At 42.2% G+C, this 21,326-nt stretch overlaps 1 protein-coding gene across 4 annotated transcripts in view; it reads left to right on the forward strand.

The window, feature by feature from the left end:
• Positions 1–21,326, forward strand: part of foxp1b (forkhead box P1b) — a 248,245-nt gene that overhangs the window by 47,531 nt on the left and 179,388 nt on the right. Inside the window, exon 3 of one of the 4 annotated variants that reach the window (XM_042339613.1) lies at positions 10,436–10,473. The exons of the other annotated variants lie outside the window; for them this stretch is intronic. The gene's annotated coding sequence lies outside the window, so the exon portion shown is untranslated. The remainder of the gene's footprint in view (positions 1–10,435; positions 10,474–21,326) is intronic. 4 annotated transcript variants of the gene reach the window in all.

Raw genomic sequence — 21,326 nt, forward strand, 5'->3', positions numbered from 1 at the left:
AGCACCTCTGACAAAGCAACACCTCCCAACACTGCATTGGAGTGTTATCTTACACTTCCAAATCCTAATGTGGGGCTTGAACCCATAACCTTGCGACTCAGAGGCACGAGTGCTCCACTGTGGCAGGCTGACACGCATTGAAAGAAAGAAAAAGCATGCATTTTTATAACAATTTAACATCTCAAAGATCACAACGTTTACAGAGGGTACAGTTAGGATTATGAGTGTGCCAAACCTAACTTTGATTTGTACATTTCTTCAGATGGGAAAGAAACAAAATCAGCTTTCTTAAGATGTGCAAAACACTACTTTTAAATGATGTTTGTGACTCAAATCTGCAGTGTAATAGTTTGATAAATAGATATTCTAAGGATAATTAACAAAAGCAAATGACATAATCCATAATTTGTATCATAGAGGCGGAAACTGGATTTTTTGCTGCCCTTGATTAACAAGATTAACAAGATTTTTTTATTTACAGTTTTGCTTATAAATCTAACCTGTAACGTTTACTGAAAATGTGTGTATTTAAAAAAAATTGTCCGTTTAATATCCGATGAAAGCCAGATCACTTACAGTAAGTGCCCTTGCGTAAAACCATTTCCTTTCAACCCAGTTACAAAATAATCACAATTAAAGTAAATTTTTAAACATCAGCAGATCGAGTAAACATTACATTTTGGACCATTTTCGTCTGCTGTCACGAATTTCTCATCGAGTAACTTGTTATGTAATTGTTGAGTGAGCGAGCTGATGTCCATATTTTTAGCAGAGAAAGAACTCCTGTGATGATGTTTGGAGCTGTGAAGGGAAAACACTTGTGTTTTGATGCTGTAGACTTTACCATCTCTGCCACAATCTTTCCACTTTGCACATAATTGGTATGTACGCCTAAGACAGCCAAATAGTTAACTTGTGCTTCTGCTTTTTCTTTTCCACTTAAATGTTTTTTTGGTGAATTTGTTCTTTCACCCTGATGTTGCATTTTTATTACTTGGAAACTGAGAGGTTGTTCTCTGTACCGATTCCTAGTTGCAGGTGTGTCGAGCACTGCATCACTCTGATGAGAGTGATTTTTTTCCCTTTTAGAGTGGAATGTCAAAATCCTTTTCCCTGCTTCGAATCAGTAAACTGCCAAGGGGAGGGCGGGGGGGTGGGGAAAGCAGCTGTGAGTTGATTCCATCAGTTTAACAAAAAATACCCTCCTAACAAGTGTGATTATGTAATCCAGATTTTGCACTCTGAGTTTGATGGATGGGTGCAATTCTGATCTCCCCAAACGAGAGCAATCGCAGTCCCTGTAATGAACAGTATTGTGCTAACATCATTTAAGGTAAAGTCAGGCTGGTTATATTTAATTTTTTTTATATTAACGAAACGAGGCAGGAGAATTGAAACCAAATTCATAGTTAAATTGGGGCTGAATATTTTGCTGGTTTGATTTGTGGGGTGGGCAAAGCTAGTAAATTCTTTCTCTTTGGCGTTCAGTACTGCCATTATTAACATTGGGTAATGTGTAACACAGTGATCTAACTAAAGTCATCCAAACATATAGCAAACATGGAAGAAATATAAGGTACCTCATTTTAAGTAATTAGCTCAAACGTTGCCAAGTTATTCACGGGGGGAGCGGGGAAGGATAGGCCGAGAGACCCAAGAACTAAAATAGTTTCGTGTTTTTTACTTTACAAGGTTAAAAAGCTGAAGTCCCAGGACTTTCTGTCATGGAAACGAGTATGTTTCTATTGGGTGAGCTTTGTCAATTAATCTGCTAGATGGAGCTCTGTGTGGGTGCTAAGTGCTTCATCTGTTCTGGGAGGAAAAAAACCTCTATGTTGGCAGATGGCATTGTTGGACGTGCAGGAGACCACTGAATACTCCCAGCTGGAGGAGAATGCAGTAAGGTACAATTAATGGAAAGAGACAAGTTGAACAGTTTTCGTACATCTTTTTTTCCTGTACTGTTATTGGTAACTCTACTGGCTGCTGATTTGGCTCTTGCGGTCTTGGAGTATTGTACTATCCCTAACCTTAGTCAGATGGATATTAAAATGCGAACAAGAATATTACCAAATATTATCAAATGACAAAAGCAGGAAGCATGAAACAAACAACAACAAAAAAACAACCTTTTGGTATGTTTAGCCTCTCTCTGGTTACCACCTCTAGACGTTACTGGTTCAGTTTTCAGCTTAGCGTAGTTGGTAGCGCTCTTGCCTCTGAGTTAAAAGGTTGTGGTTTCACATTGGGACTTTGAGCTCACAATCAAGGCCAATGCAGTACTGAGGGAGAGCTGGATTGTTGGAGGTGGCACCCTCCAGATCAGATGTTAAACTGAGGACCTGTTTAGGTGGACCTCGAGATCCATGATCCTGTACAAGAAGAGAAGGGAGTTTCTACTGGTTTCCCAGCTAAGACTGTGAGGTCCAAGTCCCAAAGTGGGGCTCGAATCCAAAAGCTATTGACTCAGTAGAGGGAATAGCTACCAACTGAGCCAGGCTGACACGTAGTCTTTTTGCTTTCTGTGTGTGACGTTATATCAATAGTGACCACCTACTGCACCTGTAAGAGTACAATATACAACGCTGTAAAATTCTGTTGTTTCTTCTTTGGGTTATGTACACTCTTATGTTCATTTAGTTTGGGTTTTCTTTTTGTGCCATATGAAAGTTTAGACAAAAACTGTTTGGAATGATTTTATTAACTTATGAGATACCCTCCAACTCCTTCCTCAGTTGACCTAATGTCTTTAGGAACAGAGGGAGAGAGAATTGTAGGAGCAAAATTATCGAGAAAAAGAGGACAGGGTAATAACTTCATGTTATCCCCACAAAGTACATTTACGTGTCTCATAGTCTACACCTTTCCTTAGATTTGTGTAAAGCATTTATCAACCACTTAACTGAGTGTATTGAAGTCTGACTGGTACTCTTCAAACTTTAAATTTAACTTTCTGAAACTTCATTGGATGAACACGAAATTCACCTAACACATCACTGTTTTATTCACGTATGTAAAGTTTTAACAGGCACCATCATACACTTTGGGACATCGGGTACTTTGAGACATCCTCCCGACATGAAACGGACTACATAAATGTATACTGTTTTAATTGGAAAAGCAAGAATTCCAGGACTCTAAAAATACATAGTCGCTGCACTTTACAGTAAATCCTATCAAGTCCTTTTGAGATATTTCGACCATGGGGCAAGTGGCTATATCAAACGTAAGGAGTGTTTATCTTACTTTGAAACGGTTTGACTTTTGCAGAATGGGGTTTGAACACAGTGGTTGCTTGAAGAGGAGCCCATAACTCTGCTCCCCTAAAGAGATCCAGATTTCTGTGACCTTTTGCACTTTTTAAGAAGAAAGCTCGGGGCAACCCCATGACTTAGAATTTGAAATATCCTTTTGCATCACTTCTTTCAGTGAGTGGTTTTGATTCCTAAAAGTAGTGGGTGGCATTTCACTGCACAGTGACGTTTTGTCACCTTTAAAGCAATATTAGGCCAGATTGAGTAAAATCTAATAGCGATACAAGGGTGGTGCCAGTTTCAAAGATAGCTTAGCTCATGAGTCACAGTGACTGTCAGCATTGACATTTAACTGTACAGTATATAAATGGATACAGGTTTCTAATGTGGTCAGTTTTGACGATTGCCAAAGTTTGAATTTGCCACAGAATTTACCAGTGATTCCAGACTTTTGGAGGTTTTCTACTTTATGAAAAAAAAGGCCCCACTGCTGGGAAAAACCTATACTTGAAAATCCATTAAAATGTCATTTTCTCATATAAATTGTAGTTCTTTCGTAATTTGTAACTTTTATTTCATTCCGGCAGCAAAACAGTGGCTACTTNAAAAAAAACAAGTAATTGCTTTCAGCTCTTGCTGATCCACAGGCCAGAGAGCATACCTATTCACTAGATTTGGCTAGAAAAATGCCATCGGGTCTTTTTTAATGCTTTCATCTTGAAGACTAGATCACACTAACAGGAAGACTGACCAAATGGTTCCAATTGTTTTTAAATTCCAGCACGGCCTGAAGTGCATTACATAGTAAGTGCCAAGAAATGTGCTGGTACAGTAGTTCCACCAGTTTAGCACAGTAAAATAGCTTAGCTACTTATGGCAATGAAATAAAGCAAAATGTTTTATTGGCAAGCATTTAACTTACACCAGATGATGCTGCACCACAGACGAATAAAAAACATGTTTTGGTTGGTTGAATGTTTTGAGTTTTAACAGGCATGGTTAGATGCGAAAAAGCAGGCTTGGTAATCTATTTTTAGTGTACCCCTGTCTATGTGCTACCAGGCACTGAAGCATCTTTGGTCAGATCACGCCAAAGCCAGTCTGATCCAACTCAAAACCATGAGAGACTGATTTATTTCACTTATTTTACCAATGATTTTCTGGACATTATAAGGCATGGAACAGATGGGGGTTTGTATTCTGTGTATCGGGGACGTTACGTAATGTTGACCACTTGATAGTTCTTTATCAAATTTGTCCAACTCGAATTGCATTTCTAGTCGTCAGTCTTAAAATTATAGTGTTTACAGGGCATAATGAACAATTGGCAAATAGAAGCTAGTTTAGTTCGACTATGTAGTTGGGAGTTGTCTTAAGTGTAATCCTTCCCACGTGTCTGTTCCCAATATCCAATAAAAGAAAGCGATATCAGAATATCTACGGTGCTGCTTATGTCCCAGAATCCAGATTTCTCTAAATGAAAAATACCATTTGTTTATTGCAATATACCACTTGGAACTTTCTGTTAACTTCCATCATCTGTATTCAACCCATATTGCAACATGTGCAATATGTGTCCGAAGAGAGGCATCAGATGGAACAGGTTCAATGGTGAAGTGGGTTTGTTAGATAAGATGCCTCCTTGATGCTTGGATTTATAGACTGAGTAAGAATTATCACGGTCTCTAAACATCAATGCAAGAGGAAATTCAGATTGAACAAGAACTTGATCACAGAGATTTGTTAGTTGATTGTTCCAGATGTTGACAGTGTTTGACGATCTACCTTGATTGTTCGTGGAGAATTAAGAGGTGCGCTGCTGAAGCTCCAGACAACAACAACAACAACAAGATTCCATTTATAGAGCGCCTTTCACGTCGGGAGGACATCCCAAGGCGCTGGACAGTTGGGTCAGGACCCGAGCAGGGGGGAAATGGTCAGGGTGAGGGGAGGGAGGGAGCGAGGAGGGGGGAAATGGTCAGGGTGAGGGGAGGGAGGGAGCGAGGAGGGGGTAGGGAGTCGAGAGGGGAGCTGAAGGCACGGTCAAAGAGAAAGGTCTTGAGACCGGCCTTGAAGGAGGAAAGAGAGGAAGCGGCGAAGGCACTGGGGGATAGAGTTCCAGAGCCTCGGGGCTGAGAGGCTGAAGGCCCGACCACCGATGGTAGGGCGGTTGGGGCGGGGGATGTGGAGCAGACCAGAGCCAGAGGAACGGAGGGTACGGGCAGGTAAGTAGGGGGATAGTAGGTCGGAGAGGTAGGAGGGAGCGAGGCCGTGAATGGCCTTGTAGGTGAGGATGAGGATCTTGAATTCGATCCTCTGGGGGATGGGGAGCCAGTGGAGGCGAGCGAGGGTGGGAGTGATGTGGTCGCGGTGTCTGGTGTGGGACAGTTCACGAGCTGCAGAGTTCTGAATGACCTGCAGTGTGGAGGGAGGGCCGGGAAGGCCGGCGAGGAGAGAGTTCCCATAGTCCAGCCTTGAGGTGATAAAGGCGTGGACCAGAGTTTCAGCCGCGTGAGGGGTGAGGTAGTGCCGTAGTCTGGCGATGTTCCGGAGGTGATGGAAGGCGGTGCCAGTTGTGGCGCGGATATGAGGGAGAAAGGACAGCTCAGGGTCGAACAGAACACCGAGGTTCCTGATGGCTTTGAGAGGTGGAGAGTGCAGCCTTGGATGCTGATGCTGTCAGCGCCTGAGGTGCGGAGGCGCTGACGTGAGCCAATCAGGAGGGCCTCAGTTTTACGCACGTTGAGCTGAAGAAAGTTGTCTCTCGTCCAGGACTCGATGTCGGACAGGCAGCTGTCAGGACATCGGTGGTCGTGGAGTTGAGGTAGAGGAGGAAAGGTAGAGTTGGGTGTCATCCGCATACATGTGGAAGTTAACCCCATGTCTGCGGATGATGTCACCACAGGGGGAGCATATAGAGGGTGAAGAGGAGGGGACCGAGGACAGAGCCCTGAGGGACACCGCACGAGACAGTGCGGGGGGTGGAGGAAAAGCCATTCGTGGAAACAAAGTGAAGACGGTGGGAGAGGTACGACCTAAACCACTCAAGGACAGGGCCTTGAAGGTTGAGGTGGGAGGACAAGCGGTGGAGGAGGATAGCGTGGTCGACCGTATCGAATGCTGCCGATAGGTCGAGGAGGACGAGGAGGCAGAGGGAGCCCTGGTCACAGATGGTCAGGATGTCATTGGTGACCTTGACCAGGGCAGTTTCTGTGCTATGGGCAGCACGGAAACCTGACTGAAGGGGTTCGAATAATGAATGGGTGGAGAGGAAAGAGCGCAGCTGGGAGGCGACAACTCGTTCCAGGACCTTGGACAGGAAGGGGAGGTTGGAGATGGGCCGGTAGCTTGATAGCTGCGACGCATCAAGGGAGGGTTTTTTCAAGGTGGGAGTGATGGTGGCAGTTTTTAATGGAATGGGAACAGAGCCAGAGGAGAGGGACAGGTTGACGATGTCTGTGATATGTGGGGCAAGGAGGTGGAGCTGGGAGATAAGGAGTGGAGTGGGGATGGGGTCAAGGGAGCAGGTGGTGGGTTTCAGGGATAGGATGAGTTTGGTGACAGAGGGTGGGGAAACGGGTACGAAAGTGTGTAGGGGAGGATGGGTAGGAGTCGGAGTGTGGGAGGGAGGGGGTGGGGGGTGGGTGGATGTTGGAGGGGAAGTGACCGCGGAGCGAATTCCCTTGATTTTGGATTCAAGGAAATCCAGCATCTCCTCGCAGTGAAGGTTGGAGGAGATGACCTGCGCGGGGTGGCGGGGGGACGGAGGAGTCGGGATGTGGTAGAAAACAGTAGCCTGGGGTTGTTCTTCGCCTCCAGGATTATCCTGGAGTAGAAGGACGACTTGGCCGAGGCTAGAGTGGAGCGGTAGATTTTGAGGAGGTCCAGCCAGATTTGTCGGTGGACCGTTAGGCCAGATTTGACGCAGGTGCGTTCAGTGGCCCGCACCTGGCTTTTCAGTGAGCGGAGGTGGGTGGTGAACCAGGGGGAGGAGCGAGAGTAGGAGACAGTACGGGAGGTGATGGGGGCAAAAGTAGCGAGTGTGGAGGAGAGGGTGTTGTGGAGGAGGGTGAGAGGAGAAGAGGGGTCAGTGAGGGTTGAAGGCCAGAGGGAGAGGAGTTCAGAGGACTCCAAGGCAGCGGTTAGGGATTGAGGGGGTAACTTCTTCCATGGGCGGTTGAAGATGGTGGTGGGTCTGGTGGAGTTGGGGAGGGGGGTGGAGGTGGTGACATCCGAGACACTGAGGCCCCGGGTGATCACCAAGTCGAGTGGGTGGCTGTGACTGTGAGTGGGGGAGTTGATGTGGAGGGAGAGGTTGAGTGAGGAGAGCAGGGAAGAGAAGTCTGAGGAGATGGAGCAGGAGGGGGTGAAGTGCAGGTTGAAGTCGCCCAGGATGATGAGGCGATCAGAGCAGAGGCAGAGAGATGTAAGAAGTGTCGAAATATCGAGTGTGGTGGGGAATGGGGCAGTCGGTGTGGCTGCTGCTGGACAGCCAACGCCGAGTGCCGCGGTGAGCCCGGCGGAGGATTCCCAGGCTGGAGCAGAGGGAGGTTGTGGGAGGGTCAAGTGGGGATAGAAGGCGAGAGGGACGGAGAGAGAGGAGGAGAGAGCGGGAGAGATGCAGAGGGGGCAGGGTTTGGGGGTAGAGAGGAGGGAGGGGGTGAGGGGGTGAGGGTCAAAGCGGCAGCCATAGTGCGCACGCGGGGACCGGGAGCGAGCGGTCAGGTGGATGGCATTATCCCATGGGCTGGGGCAGCCAACCCAACAAGACCATGGTGGGCTCTGATGTGAACCCAGGGGTTGGGGGGGGCGCTGAGGTTTTTTTTTGACATCCAACTGATGGAACCACCGCCCTTGTGTGTGTGTGTGTGTGTGTGTGTGTGTGTGCGTGTCCTAGCTTGGTGCAGGCAGATGTATGATAGCAAAGCTCTTGCGCATTTCATGCTAAGTTGCACTGGGGTGTCTGGCAATGGAATATTGCAATCAACTCATTTGTGGCAGTCACAGTAGTTAATGACAGACCAGTCATCCTGAACTTACACGGGCAGACCAGTCATCGGGTGCAAGGATTCTCATTCCGATTCACTCCTGTTAACCTTACAAGCGAAAGCCCTAACAGGTAGGATGTTCCTAGCTGGACAAGTAGCAGAGAGCTTACAATGGGAAGTCCTCTCAATGGGAAGCAATATAGTTTTAGCAGATTAAACTCCAGCAGTACCTCGAAACACACTTTGGGGTTCTAAAGCTTTTATCAACCTGGTCATATTATTTTCTGGAATTAGGTGATTAACTATGGGCATTGTTCCAGGGAGAGAGAGAGAGTGCGCACTCATTTCAGACAAAGAATAGATTGATTGTGTTGGTGGAATGTAATATCAGGAACTCTGTCTGGTTTGGATTAAGCACACCTTGTGTCAGACACCTGGCTGACAAAAATGTCATCCCTCGCTGCTCTGCCTTGTGACTGAAAGCTACAGCTGCCTTGATATTTCTTATGCCTCAGAGTGCTTCCCAACTCTGAGCACAACGAGATGCTATATTCAGGTGAGCGAGGCTTCTGCGTTACAGCTTTTGTGCTTTGTTCTCTCCTTCCAAAAAAAAAGGAACATTTGTCAAGAAAGCAGAAGTTTTCTGTTGTTGCAACATTTCCAGATGTTCAGGGAGCGGTCAGCTGCATACCTGTCACTCTCTCCGAATCCCGTTTTTAGAAAGAAAAAAAAATAGCTGGTGTGTCTATACATCATCTGCGAGAGATTCCACTCTCCACCCTAAACATGCGGGTAATCTAGGTTACGCAGAAAGGCTACAGCATCAATCCTGGGTGGGCACGTGTTTACTTTATTTGATAGAATTCATGTATCCCGGCTTTATCTGCGGTCAATAATCCTTTCCAAGCGATGCCAACATCCAAATCATAAGATGCAATCTGTACCACTCTATCAAGTTCACATTCCTCAGCTGGTAGTGATAATTGCTTTGTGCTACTGAGTTGATGGTGTGCAGTGCGTGTGATTTTTAAGACGAAACAGTAACTGTACCAGTGAGTGGAATTCACGTTGCAGAAGAAACAGACATTTCCAGGGGTGCTAAGGTTGCAGAAGCTGGTGGCAGTGGGAGGATTTTTTGACTTGTGTTTGGCACCAAGCCTAAATTGGAAGCGCCAGATGTGTCTATGAGGAGAATACAGTAATGAAGTTAGGAAAGTATTCAGAAGATTTACATCCTACCTCTACTCAGCCAGAACCCACAATTGTACGTTGCTTAATCAGTAGCATTTTAGGATCCGTTATCGTTACGTTTACACGGCATTGACTGGAGTTGTAAATTACATTTTTCAGAATGTTGTAGATAACTATGAGCAGTTGTACATCGGGACAGTAAATTCTATTGAAATAGAACTTAGAAATGCATTAACACATAGGCTTTTCTATTAATAACAATGCTTACATTTGATATAGCGCCTTATCATGTCTTCAAGATGTCTCAAAGCGTTTCACAGAATGTACCATAAAGTGTAGTGACTGTGTATTTTGTGGACGAAACACGGCAGCCAATTGCGCACAGCAGTGTTCCACAAACAGTTGCGGATTGAGCGACCACATTATTATTTTTCTGAAGGAATTATTACCCTTTTGTTTTTGCTTGATACTGGGTTATTTTTGGATAACTTTTTTGCTCAGTAGATATTGACTAGTGCATTTGGTGTCTTTTTTTAACAAAAATCTTAATTTGTAGTCGCAGTTTACTTGTTTTCTTGAGCTTGTCTCCTGCAATAAATGTTGTATTCTCTACATACGTTAATGAGCGCTATTCTGGTTCTATATGAACTCAACCCACAATAGTGCATGAAAAGTTCTATTTTAAATCCTGTGTAAAACTCCATTCAAAAAATCTTGACGTGATGGCTATTGGTTTGACATTTCTGGGTGTCTAGGACATGTTAAGTGATGTGGAAGCCATGTAGAATTTGATGCTCGCTGCATATGCATGATAAACCAGGCTGACATGTATCTCCTGTTTTGTTTCACCTGCGTAGATAACTTCACGGGCCGCATGTGGCGTTTTATGCGTGTAGTGGTTTTCGATTGCTCATTGACTTTGTCTGTTGTCTGAAGAACAGTATCTTGTAAGGTGTTTTTGACAGCGTATCTTTCAACCATCTTTTCAATTTTGTTTTCCAGGATTCTTTTTACTAGGCAGCTAGTTCCACTAATGAACGGTAAGAAAGGTGGCTTTGTTTTTGCCGTTGTTTTTTTTAAGATTCATTATTTGACTTTGTACAAAATGATACCTGAAGGAATAGGAAAAAAAAGACCCAATATCCTAACAGATCTCAGTTCACCGGTTATACCGTGAATGATAGAGCTCTGTTTAATGCAGTAGCTTCATAAAATCCTAACCAGCGCTATAGTGGATTGGCTGACATGTCTTGCATTGCATCGTGTCCTCTCCCGCACCAAACTCCGTGACCCCATCTCCCCCATTCTCGCCCGACTCCATTGACTCCCTATCCTTCAGAGGATGCAGTTCAAGATCCTGGTCCTCACCTTTTAAGCCCTCCATGGCCTCGCCCCACCCTACCTCTGTGACCTCCTAACCCCTACCAACCCGCCCGCTCCTTCCTCTCAGCCGGCTCTGGCTGCTCCACATCCCCGACCCACCCGCCCCACCATTGGCGGGTGAGCCTTAAGCCACTCTGCCCCCAACCTCTGGAATTCAATCCCCCAATCACTGCGCCTCGCCCCCTCCTTAGCCTCCTTCAAGTCCCGCCTCAAGTTCCTCCTCTTTGTTCATGCCATCAGCCAAAACCCTCTTCCTCTCCCCTCCCTTCTCCCCGCCTCTCCCCACCCCAATCCCAGCTTGGGTCTGAAATGCTGTGCACTGTCCAGCGCCTTGGGCCGTCCTCCTGACGTGAAAGGCGCTGTACAAATGTGTAATCTTGTTGTTGTTGTGCAGGGAATGATAACCTGATAACCTGGAAGTTAGCACACAGGAAGGCAAAATGGCTGAGTTACAGAGATTTAATTACCTCTGACACTACTTTTTCCGCATGACTATTTTGTGTGAGTGTGTGTATGAGTGTGTGCTAACTTCCAGGTTATCAGGTTTTCATTCCCTGCACAACAACAACAAGCTGATGTTGGACCATAGCGGAGATGGCAAGCCATATGACTTGTATGGATAGGCAAAGCCACATTGTGTAATGTGAAATAAAAACCTCTTCAGAGGAATGCGACTTTCTCCTTGTTGTTGTCCTGCCTTTCTCTGTCTATCTGTAAGAAAACTATATTGAAGGAATTAAAGTGTAGTGCGTCTAATAGCGAATAGATGAGGAGGGGAGCATATTGAAGAGAAGAGAATGCAAGGAAACTGTTGCAAGTTTTGAGTCTTTAATTCCAGACTTATGGTACAAATATGATCAAATGTGACTGAGTTGCTTTGATTGGGTGATCATATTGTGCAAATGATCATTATTATTAATAATAGTCATAATGAATAATGATATTTGATGTAGTGCTTTTCACGTCACGAGAATGTATCAAAGTGCTTCATAGGATTTACCGTAAAGTATAGTGATTATATTTTGTGGGTGAATGAAAACTTAAATAGTTGGTGGATGACAACGAAATCAACAAGAGTAAAATTTTTATATTTCACTTGTAAAATATAGTCAAGACAGCACAATTATCCCCAGTTTTGAAAAACTGTAGATTGGGCAGTATTAAGACGACGTGCAGTGTATATTTCAGTACACTTGTTGAATTGTTTTCTATTTTGAAATATAGGTATATTCAATCTTACCAGAAACACCCAGTGTTGCTGCCAAAGGAAGGGAGGCATTCGTCATAATTATATATTGCTAGTTATCCACGCCTAAAGTATCCATTCTGCGAGACTTCACTAATAGAATGTCAATATATTTGAACTACAATTATAAGAGAACATTTATAGATTTTTTTTCTGTAACAGGTGTTTTTTGTTATATATATGCATATATATGGCATTTTTTTCATATGTGCATTAATATCAAATGCAAGGATTATTTTAATATTGGAGCTTTAAATCTCCACACCAGTGGGAAAAGCAACTGAACCATTTTATTGGCAGTGTGAGATGGAGCCCATGTTTGGCATTAGTTACTCACTCCCCTGTGACTTCTAAATACTGAGTACTTTTGACACAAATATTCTCGTTTTCTTCTTCTCCCACCCCATCCACGAAGATGCTGATTCATGTTGGGATATGATTCCATGGATCCCACAAGCCTATCCCCCTTTCTCCCCCCACCCCCGACCTTGCCCAATCACCCATTCTTTTTGTGGGCTAATGAATGCTGGCAGATTATTAAATTATGGGAGTGGGTTTTAGCAGCTAAACTCATTCCTGGGCTTTATCCAACGTCAATTTTCCAGCGAAGATCACTTGATGATAATGAGGAGCTTCCCCTGACTGTTTTACTTCCACCTCCGAGACAAGGAACAGTAAAGCCAGCTGTTATGCCTCATTACTGTCCCAACTGAGATCAGCTATATTGGCATTTAATGGGCACTGAACCTGGGACTTTCCTGATCCACATCATATGATGCATTTGTCCATTGGGATGTTCTCCCGTTGTGAAATGCAAGGAATATTATTACTATTATTATTATTATTAAGCCAGTGGGGAAAAACAGCTCAAATCATGTTATTTCAACTATAGCATTACAAGAAGAGGAATGTTCTTAGATCTGACAGATTTAAACTGAATTATAGTTTAGAAGGTTATTTCATGCCCTGCCTATGTCTTAATAGGAGGTGAATCTTACAAAACCGCTTTTTGAACAGTAAGCAAAGACAATCCAGAACAGGATTATGATATTGCAAACAGCAAACTACTACATTGAGATCTTCAATGCCCTACAGGCTTTTCAAAGGACAACTCCATTCTAATTATTGTCGTGGCTAAGTAGAAAGGTCATTTACCATTGCATTTATGTCCATCCGAGTTAAGGTACTGCTTCCAGAAACTCTACGTTGTTGGGCTTTCAGGATAAAAGTGAAAATAATTTTGTCTTTCTGACTTCAGAGTTCGACCTAAAGATACTTATCTTACCATCGGTAAATCTGACTCTGCAATCATTTCTTTGCATTTTTCCCCCACCCCCGCAACACTCTCTACAGGAATGGGTGATTTATGCGGTGGCATTGTCCATGTATCTGTCTTGTCCATTGTGCATGGATAGTTGCTTGTCACCTTTATAATGTAGTGAACTTTCACTCTATGTGATGCTATATTTTTCTTGAGTAGTTCATAAGCCCTTTTAAAAAAGTGATTACTCCATGAAATTCAAGATAAATGGTCCTATCATTTTCGTTTTAACCCTAACCTTGAAAATTAAGAAATCTACTATTGACTTCATTTTAAAAAAAAATCATCTTCATCTGAATTTGTCCTCATTATAATCTATCTGCCTTCAGGAGACAAACATTTTACATGTTGTGCTCCAAATTCCATGTTACATTGAAAGTATTATTATTTTTATATTTATAAGTCCCCTTAACATTAGCAGAAAATATAGTATTACTGGAGAAACATTAGACCTTAAGTGGCCTGAAAACAATTTTAAAACTACATTGAGAAACTTGTAATACAATGCAGTTTGCTTTTATATTGCACCCTTCATCCCTTCAAAAAAAAAGGGACCCTAATTCCATAATCCCTTCAAAAAAAATAATAATTTGGTCCACGGCTGTTTGTGGGACACTGCTGTGTGCAATTGTTGTGCAGATGCGTTTCACATGTTATGTTGCAAGAATTAAAGATTAATGTTATTGCAGTTGGCATCTGTACATCCCACTATGAATATGAGGAACTTGCCTGCCAGCACTTCATTGACACTTTATTGTTGTGCGCTCTGAATTAGTCAATAATCTGTTACCCAATTTGCCAGTAAAACGAGATAAATCTCTTGACAATGTGTGGCTAACGTTACATCTTAATTTGAGAAGCATATTGTCTCTTTAAATCAGAATATGAAGAGTATTGGAACAATCAGGTGAACTTTGCAAAGTGAGTAATTTCCCCAATTCTCAGTGCTCACATTGTTTGATGCGGTTCGAAAAAGAAATGACAGAAAACAAAAGCTTCAAAATTAAGACTTGCTCGTATTTAAGAACTAGCCGATTCCAAATGCTACGCAAAGGAAATAGCCCAGTGCGACTCCAGTATGTGAGGCTTCTTACACTAAACAGTACACTCGTTTTAACTTAATTTGTTGCGATGTCTTTTATATTCAGTGATTCTTTATTTTAAACCTTAAACCAATTCTAGACCAGCGTTAACTGATTTGGACTAAAGGTAAGTATCATTGTGGGTTTACATGTGAAACACCAGGTGCAGAAAGCACCTATTGAACCTTATGGCTACTATGGTTGTATTTTTTCTGGTGCTTTTGGTTTTACATTGCAACAAATATGATCTTCTGTGTTAAAATTGGAAGTGTAAAAAATCATTCTAAGTGTTTTTTTAAAAAAATGTGTTGTGCTTTAGCATATTTAATTGAATATTCAATTTTACTTGAATATATTTCAAACTGAAAAGAGTGTAAAGGTTAAACTAATAATACTAAATTAGTATTTATGGTATTGTGAAAACAATAAGTGCTGATATAATGGAAGAGAAAACTAACCTTGTGTTGTAAAAACTAATTGCACTGTAGTAAAGGAACTAATTAAAACAATTCTGACTGGAGAGACTAAATGAATTTGCAGGCATGCTAGTTTATTTTAATTAAAGCTGCATAACAGTAACAAATACTAACCTAAGTTTATAAGAAAATTAGCTTTTTAAAGGACAATGACAATGACTGTAAAATGATGGTTGTAAAATAATTTAGGGGAAAAAAAGGAAATATACTTGATTCTTTTGAAGGAAGGAGCATATATTACATTAAAAAAAATGCTGATCATCTATATTCATTACAGTTTACACAAAACTGAATTACAAATAGACTACCTGTACTTGCTGGGTAGAGTTATCACAGTTATCTCCAATCTGAATGTACAAATACTGACCACAGCAAAGCAGCTTCTCAGTCAACAAGTACAAAGAACGTAAAGCCTTAACCCAATATCTACTTGATTGAAATTCATTTTTAAATACAAAAAGCCTTTTAAGCAGGGCTTTAATTCGCACTAGCACCTTGATTTGCGGTTGCCATGGTGAATCAAGTCTGTCATTTGACAAGAAATTCACCCATTTATGACAGCACTTTATCTTGTCTCTCCAGGGGAAGAAAATGTCATAAGTGAGAGCAGAAAAAATTAAAGCTTTGAAATACCAAAATTCCTTGATTTCATTTTCATTATTCAGCTATCATTGCCTCCTGATAATAGCAACTCTGTGGAAATAAATAGTGTTTCTTCTAAAAAAAAATTATCAAATGTTTTTGTGCTGAAACGGGCAAGGCTTTTTGATTGTCAGTCTTATGAAGTCTAGCAAGGAATAGTATTATTAGATAAACCTTCAGTGACCAAATCTCATTTCCTTTTCATTACGGTGTCAAAATAATTATACATAGGTAATTTGTGGTGGGAATTGTGGAATGAGGAGAAAGATCAATTGCTGGCGACCACTTGCAGCTCGTGTTCTTAACTGGGTTGAGTTAAACAGCAGAATGTGAATGCTGATAGAATAGGTTGCATAGTATACTGGAGCGACACAGCGTGCTGAACATTACCGATATCCTGTATAATTGGAATCCTGCTATAATGAAAGCTTTCACACATGGAAAATATTATTGTGTCTGTTATACTGCGTGGAGCTAAAACTGCAGTACCCTCTGTTCCTTTGCTTCCTTAGCTGAAATTCAAATCAAAGGATATTTACATAGTGTTTCCTTTCAAATAAACTCGGAACCGGTGAAACTCCTTATGTTTTTTTTCATGTAAAGAAGCATTGAAACAAATTAATTTGTGAACCAACTCTTCAAAGTAACTTGATTCGTTGAATGATTCCTCAACACTCGAAAATATTTCTGGCTACAATTTGCGGGTTTTTTTCCGTGCCCAAATATCTGATGTTTTTGCTTTTTAGCCTCTCTTTTTTTTTTGTTTTCACAAGGAGATTTGAACACATTCAAATGGGAAATTTTTTGAACATAGTATATATACTGTTGCCATTTGTGGAATTGGATTCGAGCCCAATAAAACAGGATATCATAGCTAATTCACAAAAAAAATTAAGAAGGTAGTAAAATGGCACGTAGACTCTTTATTATTTTACCTGTTTAGGCATGTTCTGCATTGCTTGCATTATGGGTTATAATTTATAGCTGTATCTGCTTTCAAAAAAGCCGTATAAGAGGCCAACAGTAGAGTAGTTCTGGTTGTGCATCTACTCCAGGGTGTCGGGGGCTGGGTGGGGTGAGGGGTGGTAGGGTGAGGGAGGGGGAACGAGAACCCCCTCTCTCAGTGTAAGGTTGTGTCTTTGTGCTTGAATATATCTATTGGTATAATCATTTTTTAAAAAAAATTAAGTCTTTCTCCTGTACTGTTGATCCAGAAATATTTCTTTTTAATGTGCTTTCCATTTCTAAGTGCAAATTACCAGGAGCTGTAAAAGCAGAGTTTCTCTGAATCTTAATGCTGTATAGTGTATATACTTCTGTTCTTAAAGCCGCCTTAGACTTTAGCACAGGTCTTAAGGTTTATTTTTACACTTATGTAGGGCGGCCACATGTTTAACATTTAGCATTCTCAAGTGACATTTGATAGGACTTTCACAATCCTTTTATAAAGGAGCTGATCCATTAACATCACCCGCTTCTGCTGTAGTATACAAGATGTTCTTCCTTCCAAAGAGCTGTACATAATCTTTTGTCAGACCAGTAACTGAATGATTTTTTAAGCCCGGTGGGCAATAGTTGTGTCCATGCGTAACACAGATAGACCGCAGTAGTCAGCAGCTGCATGCAATTTTAACTATACTCATTGAACTGTAATAAAACAATATAAGCACTGCTCGGGGGAAAGATTGTATGCAGTTATCCTTAGACAAGGCTTGGGCATATGAATGCAGAGAGCTGGATGACAAGAGGATTTTCAGATTGTGTTTTGATTGAATTGCGGAATTGAGCAGGTCTGGAGTGCCAGTGGAGAGCTAATGTTTGCAGTATTGTGAAAGTTTTTTTTCCGCTCACAAAAGAGTTTCGCGTATAGTAAATCGTTCGGATTTTACCCCCCCCCCCAACACCCGCCCAACCTTTCTTGGCAACCGTGAACAATAGAAGGGCGAGCCCGCAGTTGGACGGGAGCACACTTTGCAGGGCTCACCCATAATAATGCTCTTATGACAGACGAATTATGAAGGTTAACAGGAAAGACTCAGGTCCAGGAGTGATTCCAGGCAGCTGGCAGCCAGGAGAATCGGAAACACACCACCAATGAAAACTGCAGTGAAAAGCAAATTAAACCCCCTATCTGCCATCTCACTTGCTTTTCTGTACTTTCCTGTTTGGACTTGAAGGTGATTACAGTCACTGCAGTGACAGTTGACGGAAGCCCTGCTACAAGAGTATTTATTTACAGTGAATCGTGGTGATGCTGTGCAGGATGTGGTTTCACACAGGATGTGCTGTCTCCACCCCCTGGTTTGATCATTTTTTTTTGGAAAAAAAAACTTTAAAAAAATAGCAGCAACCTGATCGCTAAAGGCCAGAAGCCTTTCTTGGAGAAAGTATTGTGTAACATGCCTGCGCTTGGAATACACTTACAACGCGACATCATAGGAAATTCCTTCATAGGGATAGTTTGAAGACGAGGATCAAGGCAACCCCAGCCTCAGAAGTGAAACGTGTCGAGGGTATTGTTTGGGTATTGGAACTCCAGTTTGCTGCAAGCTATTTTTAATACGGTTGCGGAGAGCTTCAACTTTCTTTCTTTCCCCCCGCCCGCACCCACCCTCGGGAAACGGCGCACACACGAGCGTGGGGGTCACTGGATCGCAGCTGACGGAATTTTTAGACGAAGAAAAAAATCACCGCGTAAAAAATTGCCCCAGGGAAATATCGATGAGTAAATATTGTTCAGCAAAGCAACGTCATTCAGTAACCATTCCCATTTTGGCCTGGGCTTGTTGCATGTGTGTGTGTGTGTGTTTTTTTCATCACAGGTGCAGTTAAATGTATTCAGCAGCAACATTCTGGACCAGTTCAGAGCTGTAGGCTGACAACTGCCCAGAGGGGAGGGGTGGGGGAGAGGGGTGAGGGGTTGTGGGTGGGTGGAGTAGAGAGAAGACCTTTTTTTCTTGGACTCTCGTGGCGTTCCAGTTTACACAATGAATGTGAACCCTGTTAGTCTGAAATATCATAATTGCTCATTGCAAGAAAAAAAAGTGAATTATTTTCACATGAGTTTCACTAAAGTTTGCTTTTCACAGTGACGAAAGACTGTCTGTCTGCTGTCAGTCGGTGCAGCCAGTAATCTAATATTCCTTGCATCGACTTTACTTTTGCTCAGGTATACCTAGAGGGAAGTTCTGCTGGTATGTCTGTTCTCATATGTACATTTAATGACAAGTCTCTTTATGTTTTAAAAAAATAAAAAGCTATCCTGTTGCTAGATTTTTAAATGAATCCTATCTTATCTTTTGTCGCTTTATTTCTGTTATCGATTTCACACCCACTCCCCTCCCCCTGCCCACTCGGTTGGAAACTGATGGTGCCTAAGGTCATCTCAAATCTCAGAAATCGTGGAACAATTTGAACCTTGAATAACTTATTTCTGCCGTAGTCTACACACTGAACCTCTGTGTTGACCTCCAACGCCAGTGCAATTTCAGTGCTGATAAATGCAAAATCATGCAAGATTTGGGTGCTATTATTATCCCAGGCGCTATTGATTACAATGGCTCTCTTGTGCAGAAGTTCAGGATTTTCAAAGCAGGCGGTTTCAAAGCCTGACTTGACTGGTAAAAACGGTGTTCATCCAGAGAAGGAGTGTCGGAACGAACCAGCTGTTGAACAGCCTGCTTGCTTGCCCTTGTTTCCAATTTGGTCTTGGTAGCCAGGCAGGCCGAGAAAGCTCGCTTGCAATATACGCGAGTGAGATTGTATTTCTGATGTGCACACGTGGCATCAAATTCAATGGCACTTTTATAATCACCAGCTCCATTCTCCCCTCATTTCCCCTCTTTCCCTGAGTCCTAATCACGGAGCAATCATCAGCACTATATTAAAAACTAAAAGTAAACTTCAAGAACTTTGCAGCTGAAATGTGCAAAAAATGTTTTGAAATGATGTATTGCCATTCAATCATGCTTTTTAGTGAATACTAACCCTGGTCAGAATGAACTCTTGAGATTGACGTCTCCCCTCGAGCACTACTTGTCTCTGAATGAACCAACTTTGATCCACAGTGGCTGTTTGTTGGAACAAAATAGAACTATTCGAGAGCAGCCCTCCACCTCCAGCAGCCTATCGCTGCCATTTACAATCAGGAATGTGAAGGAACAAAAGATTGCGATTAATTACATTCTCAATGAATCCCTGGCAACGCAGTAGTTGTTGGGTGAGTTGAGAGGTTACCCACAACATTTGTCATTAGTAAACCTTTATCCCGTATTAGTGAATCACAACCACCTTAACTATACCCTTTCGCAAGCAGTGGGACAAATCTTGACCTAGATTGGAGTATGGTTTAGTCGGTTAAGCTGTTGGCAAAGATTTCTATCGTGTAAAAATGGATTTAGCTCCGTTTGTCGAGTAGGACCAGATAATGGTAATAATAGTAATAATAATAATAATCCTTGCATTTGATATAGCACTTTTCACGTCTTCTAGCCGTCCCAAAGTGCTTCACAGAATAGACTGTAAAGTGAATTGACTGTATATTTGTGGGCGAACGCGGCAGCCAATTGCGCAGGGCAATGTCCCACAAACAGTCGTGGATTGAAAATGACCAATTTATTATTGTTTTGTTTTTTTTGGAGGAATTATTATTAGGTGTGTGGAGTAAGGAAACTTACCCAAGGTTTCGCCCTGCCGGGAATTGAACTCAGGTCTCTCACTTGCAAAGCGAGTGCTCAACCACTGAGCTACAAGTAGTAGCAATGTCGCAAATTGCTAAGTGCTGGCCCTGAATGATGGCAGGCATTTTCAGTCTTTACTTTGCTGCAAGTGTGAACAGAACATAACCGTAGACTTGACGTGAAAATGGACAAATTGGCATATGCAGAGTGACAGCATTTGATTTAGATGCAATGATGTGTTCCAATACTTCTGAATGTAAAGTGCGGCGTATTTTCCCCTAAATTTAAGGGAGTTAGATTACCTGATTGTAATCTAGATTTAGCAATCGGTTATATGATGTGACTGCCTGTATAATCGCAATATTACTAGCCCAGGTACCTGCAGTGTTAAATCTGAGAATAGAGCTCAAGACCTCTTAAGGCAGGCATTTCCTTTTAAGTTCTGTTTTAAAACATTAATTTTACTCACTGGAAACCTCGGTTTAAAACCCAGTCATAAAATGTAGCCCAGTGGAAAAATTTGATTTCCATAAGCACATTTCGAATCGGGATATTGACTGTCTTATTTGTAAACCTTTCAGTCAACAAACAAACACCAGAACGGTATTTCATATTCTTGGTCTTTGCAGTACAATTATATTACGATATTTGTTACAAAAAAAATGCATTTGAGTCTGGTAATAACAGTAGCATTGAAATGTCAGTATGACAACTGTCTGCATGTCGGCACTAGTCCAGTGACTTTCAAAGGGATGTTTTATTGATTCTGTAATTGCATACAGTAGAATGGACATATTGTCAGTGCCCAAGGGCAAGGAAAGCCCCTTGTATTGAATACATCTGCTATATCCACATATACAACCAAAACATTTAACATTTCTGGGCAGGGAAAGCTGCCCTTTGAACTGTTAACTACCCCATTAGCCTTTCTCTCCCTGAACCACCGTTTCATAGAGAGGGACGAGACTCTGAGGAACGAAAAATGCTAACTTTTGTATAGAATATTTGCTGCAGCTGGTACTCATTTGCTGTCAGTGTTGCATTATTTTCCAGTGTACCCAAAG

The sequence above is a fragment of the Callorhinchus milii genome, unplaced genomic scaffold, assembly GCF_018977255.1.
Source record: "Callorhinchus milii isolate IMCB2004 unplaced genomic scaffold, IMCB_Cmil_1.0 Scaffold12, whole genome shotgun sequence".
Lineage (NCBI taxonomy): Eukaryota > Metazoa > Chordata > Chondrichthyes > Chimaeriformes > Callorhinchidae > Callorhinchus > Callorhinchus milii.